Here is a 19,799-nt window from a genome sequence, read left to right as displayed (position 1 = left end):
TAATTTAGTGGCACATTAGCAGGGCAGCTTCAGTGTTTTGTGTCTACATGAGCACAGTAATGTGATGTTGAGTCAGAGCCCAGCACACAATCACTGCAGATTCACTTAAAACAGAGGTAAAAGGACTTTAGTTATAATAGAAAAGAAAAGAAAAAACGCTACACTGCCTGTGTAAAAATCTGAATTGATCAGTTTTGTCAGACTAACTCAGGGGTGACGGGAAAAAAAATGCAGCTGCAACACTTGTTAGATAAATACAGCTTTGCAAGTAAGGAAAACAAATTGCCATTGCTGAGAAAACTGTTATTTCACAACAGCAGTTTCTAAGCGCACTCTACATGCAGCTTGCAAATGTACCCAAATGACAAAGAAAAAAAGATCCTCTCTCACAAATAAATTAAAAAAAAATGTGTCATTTATTTGTGTGACTGTGTGTGTGTGGGTGTATTAAGTCACACTTGGTGTGGGTAAGCACTTCTCCCAACTACTGATTGCTTGAATGTCAGGAATTTAGGGGTGAGAAATTTGGTGGTTGCTGTGCTACACACAATCCCATGTAAATTCTCACTCTGTGGGAAACACTGCAGTGGAAATTGCGCACAATGATAAAAAGAAATGCTCTCACCTCATACGGCTTTGTAAAAGCAGGCACGCTTCCATTAGATTATTTAGCAATGGCTGCAGTGATTTATTTGAGTTCTGCTCCTCGGGGCTCACCTTTGGCATCTTGTGTTTAATACCCTGAACGTGAGGTGTTTAGGGCACATAAACTGTACTGACCTGCATTACATGCTCCCATTGTAAACTGATGGACTTTTTGCATGCAAATCACCCACATTTGGCACCACATGTAAATTAAAAGCCTGTTTTAAACAGTGGAGTAAAATTTAGAATCCAATCATGAAAAAAAAATGGCAGTTTTGTAGTTTGCTGGTGACTATATGTACATTTCCTATTGTTTTATAAACTCAGACTGTATTTTTAATGTGTTTAATAAGCACTAGTATAGTACATTTAAATGCAAGTAGAACATTTAGTGATGTGCAGTCAGAGCAAATCAGAGCATTTCTAAATTGGCAATTTAAACACCCTGGAATCTAATAGTTTATAGGTATGGGGATAATTAGCTTATTTTTGGTCCTCATTTTCTGGTTTACCAGACCCAGTGTCTGCCCACAAAATGACACTGGGTCTGGTAAACCAGAAAATGATAATAACAACACCAAGTATCCATCTTGGAAAAGGAGGAGTTACTTTCAGTTAGTTTTTTTGTTTGTAGCAGTTGCAGGGCAATGGAACTTGAAACCCAGATATGAGACGCTGCTCGTTCTGCAGCACCCACAGCTAGGAAAGCTGCATCCGTCATGCAAAGATCATCCCCACCCTGTCTCTTTGAAGTAATGGCTTGGATCTGTGGAGGCAACATGGTTTCATCCAAACAATTTTTCCCTACAGAGAAACACAAGTATGAAAAGGTTGTGCTGCCACGGAGCTACTTATTGAAAAATGCATCAAACTCACTGTGCATGAAGGATGTGAAATGCTACGAGACCAGGTGTAACACGGCTAACTCGATCAATTTTCAATCAGGCCATGCTCCTCAGTCATTCATAATTCTTTTTAGCATGTAAGTGACTTTTGAATCTTTCCACACTGGGGGTGTGCTTAACTCATACACCCTTTACAAAGAATGTCAACAAGTGCAGCGGTAGTTAATTAAAGGAGGCAACGTGTCATGCGTATAACGCTGATTTTCCCTGTGAAAAATAAAGTTAATTCATTTTGAATTTAATCTCCAATATGTGTTCAAATCAGGGTGTCAGTTCCACTGATATTTGACCGACTCAATTACATTTCTAAAAAAACTCCAGAGATTTATAGTGTCCTTTAACCTGACCATATGAATAATTTATTACTTTCAAGCAAAACCCAAGGAACTCTTATTAGTACAAAACTCTCATGTAGATCTGTGTTTAGTCTTCAGTTTTTAAGAAAAAAGCTGGTTTTTAAGGTGAAAGCTGTCAGTTTGTTTAGTATGGAGAACATGACAGAGAATTTATCATGGCTTCTTATTTGAAAGGTTTTCTGTCTCTCAACATGGCAGCTGATTAAGTTTTCTCTTTCTGGGCTGTCATTGGCACTTTGCCCATTCTGGGGCCAAAAAACACCTGTCCAGGCTGTCACTTACTAAAGTTATGACATCATAAGGCCCCTCCATTGTTTTGAAGTGAAGGCACATCAGTTTTATGGGCTCCTGTGCCCAGCGGATGATTTGTGAGTGCTATTATCCCCTGAAATCGCTCTGGAAAATGGTTCCAGTGTGAAGATAGGAATTGGTGACAGACGGAGTGGGGGTGGGCGGAGGGGCTTGCTTAGTAGTATAGAAGTAGTCAAGTGGTTGTGTTTGTATCCAGTAAAAGCAAGATCTTGTTCCCTTTTTTTAATAGAGAAAAACTCTACCAACACATTATTTGGGTTAAAAATAGCCTTCTTAAAAAAATAAATGTCATCCAGTAATTAGTAACAAACGATTGGCTGAGAAGTTGAGGAGGAAATGGAAGAAGAGAGACAGGGTGAGTAAGCAAAAGGGGAGGGGGGTGAGTGACCAATAACCTAGTTACAAAATCAGCATGCAAGCATTTCATCTTTTTCTTCACATAGAAGCGGTGCAAACAGGTTTGCCCGCCATCCAGCTGACAGGGGAAGTTTTCATTTCCAAGCTTGACTAATTCATTATAAAGCCATCTGAGTGCCAGAACTCTCTGTTGTTATAACTTGAATCTTAGAAATATAAACTGCTGAGTATTTAAAATATTAATTTCAAACTCCCCCACCTTGGAGGTATGCAAAATGTATCTCTTGAGAAATTCACTTCACTGACCATTTACAACGAGCGGTTCAATTTGTCTGAAGCTTCCTCCGTCCTAGCAACAAAATAAGGAGATCGCTGATAAGAAATGCTCATTAATCAGGTCTGTGCAGCAATTGAAGCTGTGCGCCATCTATTTCCCTTTCAAGAGTTTGCTCTTCTTTTCAAAACTCAAAGTCGTGCGAGAACAAAAAAAAAAAAAACGCGAATCTGTTTGGAGGAAAGCATCGCCACAAGCTTTCATAGAACCAGCTGCCTGCACACAATACGTGGTCAAATGTTAAGGTTATCAGCGGAGTCCAGAAGTGAAGGAGCCCCTTCACCACTCTGCTTTCCACACCTGCACTGAGGATTTCAGTTCACTGGCAAAGCCCTCTATGACAGCGCAAAGCCATTCTGCTGGATGGAGATAAAACGTAATACTAAAGAAAGTTAAATAATCAATTCCAAAGAAATCCCTGAGTATTAATCTAGAGCAGACCGCAGGATGGTACCTCCCGGGGGATTGCAAGATGATTTGCAGAGGGATTTAGGAGATGATTCACAGCCTATGAAAAAGTTATATACTAATATTTTCTAAAATACAAACATTTTATCAAGTTTTGATTCATTCTTAAATTTGCACGATGATATGTTCAATTTCTCTCTGCAAAAAGAGGAATTGTTCTTCTCTACAGTGACCCTATTGTCACACTGAGGCACATACTTAAGGCAATATTATCAAAACGTGTAGACTACATTCAAGATAATGTAAAGCTGAACTGTCTGTCATTTTGTCTTTCAGTAAGTTGGATGTGTCACACCTTTCCATTCACTATTTTCTGCACAGCTTAACATTGCACTCACAGATGTGCTCAATTTAGTATAGTTCTTCTGACCAGAGGATTATACTGGGTTCACTGGATGGGAAATAAAATTGCACATCATTACACCACTAACGATGTGCAATTCATTTGCAGATATACACTTAATATAGTGAAAAATTCTAGTTCTGTTATTCTCTTATCTGTTGTTGGCTGAAACTTTAGCGCATTAAATGCATTGACACAGTTTGCACCTTATAGTAAAGTTGCATGTGGGGCACGGATTTGCATGAATCAGTGGGATCAACTACATCTGCCAGAAGTTATATGTTAGTTACACTGTACACTAATGAGCATTGTGCAGTAATAATAATAATATGATTTTATGCTACATTTAACGAACCACCAATCTCACTAGGAAGTATTTTGGTCTTCCAAGATTCTTTTTCAACTTCATCTACTTTATCTTTAAATTTGAACTCATTTCTGTATTTTTTTGTTTTTGCACTCTGAGGTCCTTCCCTCTCCTCTCTTGCCCTAATGCTGTGGGTGTACATGTACCTACATGTAGAAATAATTTAGGAGCACTTTATGGCTCACAATGAATTACTGTGATCTTGCGTTTCACAGGTTACCACTTGAGTAAGATGTCACATGCCTTTTGTCCATGTCCTTCATTCCACGCCGTTCCCCATGAAAGCGGCTCCATGGGGAATAGTGAATTGTGACATTATCACCAAGTGCTGGTAAGGATGGTTAGGGAGGAGTATAGCACAAATGCTGATACCTAGTAATAAGCAGCCTGGAGCCAGCCTCAAGTGGCCCTCAAGAAGAGCATTTGTTTTAAACCACATGCGGGGTGGTTGTTATTCAGTTGATGTTACAGTCCCATTCAATCAAACCGAGTGAAGAATCATATTTTTAGTATGCAAGTATGCATGGCATAAATGCTGGCGGAGAACTACATCAATACTACTTCAGAGTGTGAGAGGTAGGTTATTGGCATTCCCATGTGTTTCTGTTTAGCTTTCACTATAGCCTCGGTTTTGCTCTGTGAGAGATAGTGACCCTTGATGATTCACTGTGTATTAGCAAAAGTTCTATCAGCTGTCATTGAATGCTGATTTGGAAAAGCACGAAAAAAATATCTGCAACACCTAATATAAATGTATGATAAGGGATTTAAAGGCTTGATTTGAAAAGCTGCTGATACCACATGAAGGTAATACTTCTTTAAAATTGTTACTCGTAATCCACCAAAAGGATTATGGTCTTGAAGAGTAGTATAAATGTATCTTTCAGCTTTCTTAAACCAGCAAAAGGATGAAAAAGGACGTCAAATATTTTTAAAAAGCAATGGAATATTTAATCCACATGCACAAGCCATTAACATAATTTCGCAAGATAGCAAATAATTTCTGTCTGCTATATCTGCTTAAACTCGGATTTTTAAAAAAATATTCCCAGATTCTGGACTTCTTTAAAGGGAATATATAATCTAAATGACCCTGCACACGAACATGCACGCCTTTGATCCTGCATCATGTGCTGCAGTCAAATATCTCAGGTGTAGGGATACACGATTAAAACCCCAGTGACACTGTATACAGGGTTTATTCAGTTACCTTGCAGATTATTTTTAAATAAAAGCAAAGTGAAGTTTCGTCTTCTCTCTTTGGATGTGATCTCCACCTCCTGTTTATTCAAATCTTATTCTCTCTGTAGTTGGATAACTCTTGCTCCGGTCCCTATGAAAGCTCACCCTGAACTTTTAAGTCCAAATCTTTTTCATCCTTTTGTAAAATTCTGAGCCTGACCAAGGAAGTGGATTCAACTGAAAAGAAGATGAATAAAGGCACAGTTTTCAATTGCAAGGATTTGTAAAAGCTGATAGAATGGATTTCTGTTTATTGCAACCCTTTAGGATTTTTTTTAAATCAAAGGAGCAAAGACTAATTTAGATTTAGATCATTTATGTTGAGTAAATGAAGTTGAATAAACCTAAATATTTAATGTTTCTGTTTTTTAACTGTCATCTTAAATCTCTGTACAATAGTGTTTAAACCATAGGCGGTGTTCACAAACTAATCTCAGGCAGACTTTTCCATCTGCAGATTTTGATCTAATCTTTCCCTTTTGCTCGCAGCCTCAGAGCTAAAACGAGCAAATTGTTGTTATTTGCTACACTTGCTCTTTCTTTTCACTCAGTGAAAACCTAACACAGTGAAAAGTACTTTTTTTGTTTTTTTAACTCAGACAAGAAGGATAGCACTTGGAAGGAAAGAGAAATCCAACCTCTTATTGGGAGGTTATTGGCAGCAACATCAAAGACTCGTCTCTGTCTGGTCTTTTTAAAATCAGCAGCAGTTCCAAGTGCAGGTAGCTCTTAAACTCCTTAATAGAATATCAGTACCTGCACATGCAGTCGATCATCATTACAATATGAAAAACACTACAATTTGTGCTAAGAATGCATAGAAATGTGATTATTTCTACCAGTTGTCTGAGGTATTTTTTCACCCTTCAGTTAATGTCAGTTTTAAAGTGCCGTGAAAATGTAGTGACACGCTTTTGTCTTGACTTTGAATCACCGTGACAGTTAGATGGAGTTTCTGAGTGGACTCAAAGTGACAAGTTTGTCCAATGATGTGGCGCTCAATGTTTTGATGTCTCAAAATGTGATGGTACCAGTTCAGCCTTTAAGCACAAACCTCAATTCCTATCGGGTTCCAGTGAAGAGTAGTGCAAACACCAAGTGATGGAGACGACACAGTCAGAGATCTAGAGAACCAGAATTTCTTAAGGTTAAACAACACTGGGCAACATGACCAAAGAGATAGCATCAGCAAGAGCTGCAGGTATTACCTTGTAAAGTAGCTAGGAAAGCAAAAAAATATGGATCTAAACTCCAAGAAAAAAGACAAGCTGGAATACCCGATTTGCAACAGTAGAAACCTGTGAAGGCTCCTTGCTTATTTAAGAATTACGACAAAATTTGTACTGTGCAGGACTATACAGTTAACAATTAAACATCAAAACATATGTTTTAACCTCTACAATTTCATTGTATTTTCTGTTACTTATTTGCTACCATATACACAAGTGTCACTACGTCTGCAAAACAGACTGGTGGTTGCACTGGCCCACACATTTAGCTTGTGTAATCATGAGGCAGAGGCATTAAGTGGAAGAGAAAATGGAAATTCAGGTAAAGATGTTATCTTTGCTAGGACAGTTTCTCCTAGACGCACTCAAGCTTGTTTTGACAACAGTTAGGTTTTGAATATGTTCTGATACCTCTGAAATATCGCTCCCATGGAAAAAAAAATGGCTTCTTGTCTCACACTGATCCTATTCTGAGCTCTTAAAATGTTCCAGATTGTTTCTCCCACACCTTCATGAAAGAATTCTTTTTTTCCCCTTAAATGTTCTTCCTGTACTTGTGTCAGTGTGCTAAAGTTTATATCATAATTTGTTGAATAGTTTTTATTACTTGGATGTCAGACTAGTTAGGGATGATGCAGAAAGCAGAAGTGAAAGCTGCACATGTATATATATTTTGTGGGTTAAAGGATGCGGTGCCTATTAAGACACCAGCATAGTCATGTATTTATATTTATGTATTTATTCTTTTTATTTTATTTTTGATAGAAACTTTGTTACATCGTAGGAAACACTTCACAATACAGCAATTGACTTGTAATAAACTCCATATTTTACAGTATATCAAACATTTTTGGTCATTTTTTCATGGCTTTACTGGCTTCAGCTAGACAAAAGTGGTTAAATCCCAAGCTCTTCTTGTTCACGTTTCCTTAGGCAAGACACAAGTTACCCAGCAGTGCTCTGTTTCCATAGATTCCATATAAAAATGGAAAAATCCTTGAAGCCCAAAAGTAGTGCTTTAAATCTGAAAAAGGACCTGCACATGTATTGAAGTCTATTGGGGGGCAGTAAAAACATGTCCTGATCAGTTTGTGATTGTTAGTTTCAAGTCTCATTGACCACAACATGACTGTTTGTAAATTGTGGTCCCCACTGAAGACAAAAAAGAAGGATAAAGCAGTGTGTGCTTTACACCTGCCCTGTTGTGTGACTAAGAAGTCACAACGAGTATAAAAGTCAGTTTCTTAGTCAGATCCACCTCTCACTCTTCACACTGATCTGAAAACACCAAGATGGTAACAATGAAAAACACTTAGTCCGTCATAAACTGATGGGTGATAACAAGAGAGTGTCACGACGAGTGTGATCATGCGTCTTGAACGCATCACAATTTTTAATAATTCGTTTCTACAACAGTCCCTCATACTTTCAAACCAAATTTAACCTGAGCACATCCTTAATAAAATCCTCTTCATTTCGCTTGCTTCTCCAGTTCTTGAGTTAATTTAATCTTATATCCATTTTAGTTATTACTTCATATTTGAGCTGAGACAAAACATATCTTTAATACGTCTCTATAGACAAAGAACACATTATCGTCATGAGCAGTAGCACAATATTAAGTAAAGTTGCAGTTCTTGACTAAATGCTTGATTAAATTAACTACAGATCACATATATAACTGGGTGATTGGCACACATTACGCCAAAGCAAGACAGGCACTGATTCCAAAATCCCACGTGCAAGTAATGGAAATGAAAAAGAAAAAAAAAAGATCCTTCAGTGGTTTATCTAATTAGTGCCGTTAGCTCCGAGTTGCACTGTCGAGACATATTATAGAGGGAGAGCACACGGCAAGGCAAACGGCAGTGCAAACAGCTAAGCAAACTCCACGGTCTAATACCGTATCCTTCTGCCCCGAGGTTAAACAGATCCACTAATCTTTCTCCTTGTTTGGTCTGGGCTTTGCACTCATCCAGGCAGCACCCACAGCAATTGACGGCAGCACAGTCAATGCTCCACTGTCTTTCAAGCTGAATGATTTGGCTCAACATGTAGGTGCAAAAACATCCACCTACTGATAATATGATTGATGTCTGCATTAGTCAGGATACAGTAAGATCCTTGTTACGCCGATTTCTTAATCAACCAGAGGAAAACATTCACCAGATGGGCATGCCTATCGATCTATAATGTATGCTGGAAGCATATGACTCTCTATTCTAAAGATGAAAAAGCACTGGGAGACTGATGCATTGGCGTGTAAACAAGCTGACAGGCAGCTTTTCAGACAGTTACATAATAAAGACTTTTTATCCAGACACATCGCCCCCCAACTGGGATGTTAGCTGAGAGCAGATAATGAAGAGCCAGAGTAGATGTCCACTGAGATCTATGACCGCGCTTAGACTTATAGAAGCTGCCGCTCATTCCTCTCTAACATAATGCTGATGTTGCAGGAAAGCAAGAGCCCACACTTGAAGGAGGACCCTGGCAGTTTCAGTCAAGGGACACCAAGTACTAGGAAACTGCATTATAGACCTTCCCTTCTGAGTATTTAAAAATGGAAACACTGGGAGGCTTGTTTTATTGCTTATGCTTTCGATGAGATCTCTCCAAAGCACTTCCGACAGTTCGTAGTAGTGTGAACATGTTTTTGTTAGAAAATGCCCTCTTAAGGTGAGTCTTGTGGAGATGCAGATGTCACTGGACATAAAACAGCAATTTCAGGATGGGGTATTCTGAGGTGATGCTGTGATAAGTGAAAATGTGATAAGAAGGGTTTAATCTCTGTGGATATAAAATGTAGCTTGGTATCCACCTGTCCTCATTTCATTTAATGTGCATGCATTTCCTTCTATGTGCATTTCTCTATGTCGGCACATTCTATTATTTTTTGTGACCTGTAGTGAGCTATATTCTTACTAATGCACAACCAGGTCTGTGGTCAACCCTAATCATGGTCAGATCTCTTCCTTGTGATGGTTGCTGTGTTAAAAGATAGAAAACTGTCTAAGTCACAGCCATAATAAGATGTGGCTGAGGTCTGACTGCTGAGAAAAAAAAGGTGCTTGAATGCTTCCTTTCTTATCTCCCTTAGCAGAGAGTACACAGGACTATCCATAAGAAAAGGAAAGGTGATAATGCCACCTCACAATCCAGAGCAGTGCAACATTTGACGGTTCACAAAAACAAACGATCAACTCAACCTGTCAAAGGATGCAGATCTTCATGTAAATTACTGATGTGTTTCCATCTCCTGGTATAACTTGCTAAGATGCTTATACAACTGAGCTTTTAATAATATCTTTACTTTACAGGTTAACTGTGAGCTTTAAGCTTTTTATGAAGTTGTTACTTTTGTCAGACAGCTCTAGAAGTTTTCTATATCTGTATAAAGACTGCTATATCAAAATGATCAAAGTAAAGTTGAGATTATTTTGCGTGTCTACTCTGCATTAGTTAGGTCCTCATTTTAAGCCTTCCTTTATTGCCAGCCTTTAGGATTATCATTAATTAGTTTGACTTCAGTCACAGATACTAAAAGTCTTAATGAATGCAAAAGTTTAATTACATCTCTTCACCGAGAAGACACAATATGAGTGGCAAGAATGAAAGCAAACACTCTTATTTCGCCGTTACATTTGGTAACTTCCCTTTTTTTTGTCTATTTTAACATGTGGCAAAGCATCTAAGATGTGCTTTTTGTAGTCCATCTTCAAAACATGGTTTGTACTACATTTCAAATCCCCATCAACATCTGCCATTATATAATTAAATCCTTAAAATCTTTCCTTGACCTCATGAAGTTTTATACTGAGGTAAAAAAAAAAAAAAAAAAAATGTCATCCATACATCTATCCATCCAATTCAGGGTCATGGGGGCTGGAGTCCAAGCTGACATGAGGTGAGATGCATTCAAATTCACACCTATGGCCAACTGAGAATCATTAGTTGTACCCTGAGAGAACATGTAGCCTGAGAGAACACAGAAAAGGCCAACAGGTTGAGACCCAGGCCCACCTTGCTGTTGAGGTAACAGTAATTACCACTATACTATCAGCTGCCCAGGAAACCACAACCCACAAACACAAAGAACTTTGAAGTGACTCTACTATACTACTCTCTTAGTCTCAGTGTCGTATTTTTTTATTTTATTCATCACATGTTTCTTATTATTACAATTTTTTGCTTTTCGTGATGCTTAGAAAACCGCATGTACAGAATATTCAGTCGGCATATCCTGAGTGCCATGCCTGTCTTTTACCATGTCAGGACCCAACCTAGCAGTGACCATGGATACCACAGTTTGCCCTGCACCACTGCAACAGTCCATCACTGTAATCTATATGGTAATACTGCAAACAGTTTAGCCTGCACCTACTGTATTAATTGAATAAAATAAAATAATAAAATAAAATAATTAAAAACAGCTTCTCTATATGAAATAATGAAATAATGAGAATCACTGCAATTAAAAAAATAATAGCATGAAAAAAACCTAACAATACTACATTCAAGTTTCCAAGTTTGCAAAGAAAGCTACATTTGTTATTTCTTAATTGTCTGACTAATTTCTAAATTAGGTCGCTGACTGATCTGTACAAAAAAATCAGTGCTTGTACCTAAAGGTGTTTAATTTTCAAATGGTTTGATTTATTAAACCAGCAATACAACACTCAAGATATTCAGTTCAGTGCCTCATAAAACAAAGAAAAGACAAAGCTCAACTGGGATTAGAGGAATTAGGCACATTGTGTTTCAAAATTACTTTATTAATATAATTATTAAAATAATTACTTAGAAAGAAAGAAACAAAATAGACTGGGTAACATCTAATTCACATTCAGAGATGGAAAGGAAATGTTTGTTTGGGTTTTTTTTCCAGGAGTTTGTGTTCTTGAGCATTTCTTAAGAACATAAACTCCTGGGAGATATATTTTTTATTTTTTTTTTAGATATTTTCTTTTAGGTTTTAAAGGTTAAAGTGCAACAGATTAATGCTGTTATGTTTGGATCCCCAAGAGGTTTGTCAGTCTCAAAGATAACGGCATCTGCTGCCTGTCACATGCTATTCTACTGACAACTGCTGGCAGCAACACACAAAGAAAGCTAGTGTAAATAATGAACGATGTAAAAATAACAATGTGCTTCAGTAAGTTAATGCTGTGGATATAAAATGCTGCATGAAGAAAAATGGCAAAACTGAGGCAAGCTTCTGTAAGTAGCACTTGGTAGTTGCAGACCCATCTCACTACTGCCAAGGCACTGACACCAAATGAACATCTAATGCATATCTGGCAATAAAATCCTTTCACAATTCCCAAAGGATCCTCTGCAGGTGTCACAGTTACAGGAAATGACACCTTTGCACAGTCCTGTACAGACTGTAATTGGCCAGGTACTTATGCAATGGGTGGTTTTGATGTGATTGACTGGTGCATTTCAAGAATAGACACCACCATCTGAAATCTTTTGTTGCGTAATCAGATGTAAATGTGATTAGTAGACAGCCTTGCCTTCTTGCCTTACATAAAGACTAAAATTAGATCATCCACACAATGACACAAATAAAATTACGTTTGAAGCTTCCAACCATAAAATGTAGAGTTTGCGATATTCGTGCAGCTACCCGAACATACTCGCTAACCAGACAACAACATTTTTTCCTACATCTTTGCAGGGCTTAGACAAGTGTCAGGATGTTACAGTCCACCCAGTGTAGAAGCAAGTCAGGAAGTGTGCTCTTCACCAAATGTTTAGTTCTCCTCCGTGATGACAGTCTGCTAGACAGGTTGGTCACTCTATTAAATCAGAGTTCCTCCTCCCCAGAGGCTGAAGTAGTTCTTGGGAGATTAAGGTGATAGAGTGTGGGTAAAGACAGCTGCCTGGGTCATATGCCAGGGGAGAACCTAGACTGCATTTTTATAACCTTGATGGCCCTTTTTACTGACATATACACTAAGCCCACAACTTGCAGCAGAAAAGAACTTAGGTCATGCCAGACTATCGTGAGCCAGTCTCAGCTATGCATGTTCAGCCTTACAGAGCATTTATTCAGAATTCTCAGATTTGTTGATGAAGGATTAAAATGGCCGCTGGCCAGGAAGATTGCAATCCCCGTCCAAAGCTGCCTATTAGATATTTAAAACCCTTATCATCTGACAATTTTGTGAATAATTTCCATCATGTTATAATGCAGCAGAATTGCTAGGAGCCTTCAAATCATTTTCCTACATGATTAGAGAACACTGAAGCGCACTTAAGTTTATGCAATGTCTGATCAGACTAAAGGCTTTTCCTATTAGCATAATAAATGAATTAGAGCACCAGAGACAAGAATCACTAGGCAGTTTTTCACCACAGGGAAATAATTTGGCCAATGTATTGTCTAACTGTTTGAGACAACAGTGGTGTGTCACCCAGCCTCAGCATGTTTCACCCTCCAGCGTTCCCGAAATCTTTCCATCCAACGAAAAGCCCTGCTGGTGCCCGGATTCTGCTGAACGTGGGGGTCCTATGATTTCTCTGCCATCTTCTGTTTTGTGATTAGTCAAAACATGACTGACACGGCGCGGACAGTAATGCGTCTCTGCGGCGACGTTCCATAAACACAAGTTGTTATCATGACGCTACATCTTTTCAGCAACACAGACTTAGTGTATTAAACACTGTGGCCTCAGGGCTCAGGGTTTATCCTATTATCACCTGCTCGTGTCTTCCCCTCCCCTTGTGTCTTAAACTAAGGTTATTGCTCATCCACAGTTCAAAAGAAGGTATTTTCTTTATCTATTTTTTACATGCTTGCCCTTCATATACTAAAGACACAAGCAGCAGCTGTTATTTCCATGAAGTGTACAAGTCTTTGTTAGAGAGATTTTGAAACTGCCTGGGTTCCTGTGAAGAGTTCTGTGTAAAATTTACACACATGACATGTGCCTGTTAGTGTCCATATGGGTGAGATAATGGTCTCAGAGGGCTGTGGCTGAGGGTGCGAACATATAATTAACTCAGGCCACAGTCATTTACATCAGAAGCAGTCAGAACCATCGTCATTTTCTTTGGTTCTCATGCTGGATGTATACATTATGGATAATGAGGATTATAGGTCTCCTGGGACTGAGTACTGTATAATTTACAAAGTGGTCTATGACACTTTTCTGCCCTTGAAACAGCACCACTGTCTTAGGACAGAGACTCGAAGAAGTGCTGGGTTGTGAGCTAAAGCTTGTTTAAGTCCTAGCAGAAACTTTAGTTTGATTTTTGGATTCATAGTTACAATTAACCAGCTGTACATTACGCCATCACCAGCCTCCACTCCAAAACAATGACAAAATGAAGACAAAGAAATGCCTGCATCAGTCCCATCCCCAAATGTGTGTGCATGTGTTCAGATGAGAGGTAGTGTCCTGCCAAGAAGCAAGCAGAGTGCTTGATTGCACAGACGGGACATTCTCATTTGAATGGCTATTTTAGAAAATACGGGTGCAGCAATATGATGATTGTGCTCCTGAAAGCATTAAGTCCACTGAAATCGCTGCATTTTTTAGGCACGACTTATCTCCAAGATTCCTTGTGAACATTCACAGGAAAAAATGCACTGCAACACTATATTCGCCCATAATAAAGACCATATCAGAATAGTTGTTGATTACTGTAGTTCACTTCTTCCTTTGTTAATATTTTTTAACGTTTGCTTATTTTTTTTATTTATTTGTGCTATTAAAATGATAAAATGGTCTTTACAATTATAAACAGGGAGTGACAGTAATTTATTGAAAATAGAGGTTTAATATGATTTAAAAAGAAATGTCAGAAATGGAACTGAGGATGGATTTAGGAATTTATGTGAAGATACTGTACATGCACTTTCACTTTATTTAGGTTTTGTGTTCTATAATAGCTTGAGTTGGGAGGCCTTCTATTGCTCATTCTGTGTCATCTTTCTTTTTGTGCAGTGGCCATGGCTATTAACCATCAAGCTGGAGCCTGATCAACCAAGCTTCTCTGGTGCTACACTAAATGGACACTCAGAATATGTCAACCGAGCACGAGAAAGCCCAACGGACTGCTTAACACTTGCTGTAAGTACGGATGCGCTCTGACTCTGCAGTGATAGAAAGTTCACTTATTAGTCAGACCAAGTCAAACCCCACGAGAGATTAACTCATCCTAAATTCTGATTTTCAAAACGAATCATTTCCAAATTATGACCTATTGTAGTGAAATATCTCTCCCGCTCTCTAAACTCATGCCTGTTTTTTTTTAATAACCTACATTTTTGTGCGCTGAATTTCTGAGCTAGCTTAATGCACAGACTACCCTTGAAGCATTATTAAAGTGTATATGTGACATTTTTCCTTACTTTCCAAGAGTACTACCAGAGTTACATATGAGCACTTGAGCTAAAGAGGAGAGCTCACCCTGTCTGTGTACAGACCCTCAAAATTCAGAGAATCACAGGTAAGTTTTCAATAATGGTTCCACGTACTAAACTGACACTGTTTTTGGTAGTATTTATGAATTTAAAAGCAGTCCAGTTGAGCTAAAGTTTTTTTTGTTTGTTTTTTAAGATACTAGCTCTATATTCTACCATTTATATATATCTGTAATCTAATTAAGGTTTAAACCTGATCAGTTCACTTTTTTGGTTTTATGACATTTGACTTTACTGGTTTTGTTTAGTTTCGTGCTCTTATCAGCTTCATTTCCAGCAGCAAATGATATTTTTTTAGAAATAACATGATAAATCACACATTAACACTGAACAGCTGACAGAAATGTTTAGCAATGGTTAATATAAAGTTCCCTCGAGAGTTTGAAAGAACACTGCTGATTTGTTCATTGTTTGCTCTGTAAACATCTGTTTACTTATAACAACATAAGGCATTACTATGTCTTTTTTGTGTTGTTCCCTTGCCTTTTCAGATAAGTGACTGTTACTTAACGCAGATTCACATGAAGAGCTTTGACACCTCTGGTCGTGTTAAGACTGCTGCTTCATCGCTTCAGCCAGTTTATTTGTTTTACAGCTGCTAAACCGCAAACTTTCAGCTTTGTTGACTTCTCGCAATGCAGTTCACACCTGCTTTTCCTGTGATCAGAGGCCGTAGCTATGGCTTCATCAGTGACACTCATTTAATGCCCTGTGTTTGAAGACCTTTTATAATTGTGTAGCGTGTTTTCCCTGTCAGTCTCCCTTAATAAAATATTTGCATATGTGACTAGACAAGAACATGTTTCCGAGGCTGTGCGTCATGTTCAGAAGTTTCAAAAGCCATCAGATCAGATGTCAGTCTGCCGTGCCAGATGAGCTCTTCAGACAAAAAGGACACCATGTATAGCTATGTGCAAGTACTTGATATCAACAAGCTCACTTCTCATTCGAGGGCCGCGTGCGGACATTATCAGCAGATGTGGCATCGGCACGCACTCACACATACTCACGCCACTGTTTGATGCCGTTCCCCTAACAACACTGTCAAGAGCTCTCCCTCTACATCATAGTGATGCTGTCCAGAAACATATCTCAAATGGAGTTGCGGCTCTTTGAACTGTGATTTTGCGTTGATGTGTGCGTGCACTTGTCTGAGTGACTGCATATCTGTGTCTCTCATTTCCATGAGAGTTTGTCTCTTTGTGCAGGAGCACTTGTAGTTAAGTGTCTGTACAGTCATCCATTTCATTTTTTTGTGTGTATATTTGTTTGCAACAGACACCCAAAGGACTGTCAGGTCAGTTGAGTGTCAAGTGAGCCAAATCCTTGGCACAGATTAACAGAGAAGGGTAGTGCCAGCCTGTGAGGGCAAGAGTAGTGGGAGCAGTCATAGCAATTAGGAACCAGCAGCCAGCCCTGCACTTACCCTGCCCGGCTCAGGATAACAGAAGCGACACACTCACACAGACACATAGGCATGCATGGGGATGTGCTCACTACATGCCCACTTATAAGTTGGTAGCTAATACATATGCAACACTGCGCCAAACACCATCCATTAGGTGCAACGGGGGCTTGAGAGCGCTGCTAGAAGTGTCAAATATGCATGAGAGAGTGGAGGTCTGTGTCTCATAATCCCCGAGGCAATTAATACAATCGTTTCCAGGGCCAAGCACCTATGTGCACACATCTAACCGCTCTATGGGCTTGTTGAATTTTTTAGGTAGACTAATTTACAGATACGTTGGCCAGAGGCTAGCTTTTATTGATTGGACCCATCTGGAAGCCGACGGCAAGCCATACATTGAGAATTCTCTACAGTGATGTATGAGGCTGTGGGGACAACACATTCACACTGTAAAGCACTGCTGGAAAACTGTGTTTAAAGATAAAAAGCATCCTCTCCACATACTTATGCTGTAGCAGTGATTGAGCTGTGATGCAGTGTTTGATTTGCTAAATTGAGTTGAAGTTAAATAGCAGTTTAATTGTTTAATTATGACAGGCTGTGAAATCGTTTTCCGCTGAGACTTATACCATGTAAAAATCCACACAACACAAACATGACGTTTGTAGACACAACCGTCACAGAGAATTCAATTTTTCATTTATTTTTTTGGTTTCCATCGCATTGCCGGTCCTGCAGAGCGTGGCGTCATTTTCAGTGTATTGTAAAGCATTTAATATTACCTCGCTTTTTGTTGTTGCTTCTGCAGATGTTTTAGCCCCCCAGTCAAATATTGATTGAAATGCTCGGCCAAGTACGAGGCGAGGGGAGGGCTGATATTCAGAGGCGTTCAGTTGGTGGGGAAGCATTATTGATTGCACTTAAAGTGACAAGATGGAGGAGGCCCACTTTGACACATTATCCCTATTGCTGCCAACAGACAAAGTGCGGGCCAGAGGAGCAGTGCCGATTGATTTGTGTGATCATGAACGCCCTGAGACCCATGAATCAGTTGTCCAACCTATGCTGCTTAAAAAGAAGTCGACAATTTTTCATGACAACATTGTAACGTAAAGACTGGCACCCTATTTGATTTAAGAAGGCAAGCAAATACCGGCGTAATGGATGATCTTCATGCACATTCTGACAAGGCGAAAAGTCCTCACACCTCTGGCAATAATACCTAGTGTGTAAAGCTGGTTTGAGAAGGCAGGTATTGTGGGCAGCTGGTTCAGGCATCTATGGGATTTTGTTGTGCATAATTCACTGGTGAGGCATGAAGCTGATATAGCCTCTCCCAGTCTTATGATCATCCATCAGGTAAAATTGCTTTCTTCTAACATTAGGCTGTCAACGAGAAATAACAAATGTAGCCATGCAGAGCAACACATGATTACAGGGTAATAATGCCCCGAGGTCAGAGAAATGTGACCTCATTCAGAGTAGTTTGTTGAAGGAAGCAAGAGAAATACTAGTCAAATTAGATGAAAAGTCACCAGGGAATGGCTCATCTTGCTTTGAGGTAACTGCTGTCAGGAGGCCCACTAGCTTTTTTAAAATTACTGTAACAGCTTGTTTCATATAATTAAAAAAAAAAAAACATCCATTTTTGACTATGTGCTTAAAGAAAGTAGTCGAGCAAATATGAGCTTTGACCACCGCTCCAAAACATCTCTTGCCAGTAGCAGAGGGCTATTTTGAGCCACATCTTTGCTCTGATTGCTATTGTGTAAATCCATCACTATAATCTTCCAGGAAATTGCACAGGCATTTCCAGAGGTCTAATCGAGATATGGGTTCGCTGTCAGATTGAGTAGGAGTAAGAATAAAGAGGAAAATTAAGAAGAGTCAAGACAGATGGAATAAAGGCGTATATATTCAAGTTGCACATTTTTAAAAGTAAAATATAAAGAGATGCTTGGGAGGGTTGTGATGGGTTTGCGGAGAAGGGGAAATTAATAGGTAAAGAAGATATAGCAATTTAAAGGAGGGAAAAAGGGGGGAAAAATGTTTGACACGCTTCAGTGATCGCAGATTCTTCCATCCCAATGTGCCTCTTCCTCTGTGTCGCCTGCAGGTCTCTGGTTTCCATGTACTGCATAACCAATTACCCATGACAATAAGATAAGGATAGCCAGCTGCAAATGATTAACATGCACTAAACAAACACCTCCTGGATTTATAAGACAAAATTTGGATGCATGTAAAAAAAAAAAAAAAAAACATGCAAATATAAGAGCCACAATGAACTGCAGGACAAGCATAATGCACGTAATTTTTCTGTACTCACAACACAGTGTAATGACAGGAGGCTCTGCAAAAGCAAACACCATGGCTTTACATCACAGCAAGCACGGTCATGTGTGAGCTTAAACTGTGAGGTCTAAATGGTGTTCTTCTTTGCAGAGAAGAGCTTAAAGGGCATTTTAATGAACTAAGCATATTGCAGTGGCATTCGATGTCACAGCAAAGTGAAGAATATGCTGTGTTCCCTACAAAGAAATTCAATGACATGGAAGTAATGGAAGCGAATCTGTGCACTGATAATATTGTTAACTTGAAACCAAAGTGAGATTTTCCTTGTGCTGGTTTCCAATCAAGTACAACTGTGGTGCAATTCACAGACTTTGCATAAAAAAGTCCTTCACCCTGAAGAACTAGAGTTCAGTTCATGTCCTCTATTACCATAGAAAAACTGAAACAAGTGGCTGAGAGGCACGTTCCTACTTGATAAGTTAGATGTGACAGCAGGCTCTGCTCCGCCCCGGGTAGTTTAGTGTGCGCTTGTGAACAAATACCGCAATGATGTGCAAATGTATTCTTATAACAACTTTACGCTGTTTAAAATTCCACCTTTGATTCATTTTATTTGTTACCTACAGTTTTTTCTCTCATCTGCTAATCAAAACGCAGGGGGGCTTTGGGGAATTTATGTGCATATATACATCTTTAATATTACCAGTATGAATTTCTGTGACATGGTAATATATTTTAATCATCTTAGGATTTTAGTGATTCAAATGAGCAGGTTTTCCAGCTGGGTGGGATTAGCAAATGTGCAGGGTGCTTAAACTGTGTGCAGGATTGTACCATTGTCTGTGCAAGTGCTAGTATACTTTATTTTGTGTGTAAATACTTGTGTGAATAAGCATCTGACCCTGTGTGGTTCATTTCCCCTGCTGGTTTTAATTAGGTTGTAAATGTCAACATATAAACTATTCTCTTCCGCCATGTGAAGCACGTGTGCAGTGCTCGCGGTTTGCTTTGCTGGACGAAGGGCTGCTGTTCATCTTTTGTCACACGTTAACTTGAGCAATTAGAGAATGTGAATGACTCGAAGCTAAGGCCAAGAATAGC

At 39.0% G+C, this 19,799-nt stretch overlaps 1 protein-coding gene across 4 annotated transcripts in view; it reads left to right on the top strand.

The window, feature by feature from the left end:
- chrm2a (cholinergic receptor, muscarinic 2a) overlaps positions 1-19,799 on the top strand; it is an 84,260-nt gene that overhangs the window by 14,747 nt on the left and 49,714 nt on the right. For 3 of the 4 annotated variants that reach the window (XM_026146101.1, XM_026146104.1, XM_026146105.1), the window contains exon 2: positions 14,517-14,642. The gene's annotated coding sequence lies outside the window, so the exon portion shown is untranslated. Of the gene's footprint in view, positions 1-14,516; positions 14,643-14,931; positions 15,022-19,799 lie in introns of all 4 variants that reach the window. The other variant, XM_026146103.1, reaches the window with a different exon arrangement.

This window comes from Astatotilapia calliptera, chromosome 17 (genome assembly GCF_900246225.1).
Source record: "Astatotilapia calliptera chromosome 17, fAstCal1.2, whole genome shotgun sequence".
Taxonomy (NCBI): Eukaryota; Metazoa; Chordata; class Actinopteri; order Cichliformes; family Cichlidae; genus Astatotilapia; species Astatotilapia calliptera.
The sequence above is the reverse complement of the archived record's forward strand: the minus strand, read 5'-3'. Positions and strand labels throughout refer to the sequence as shown.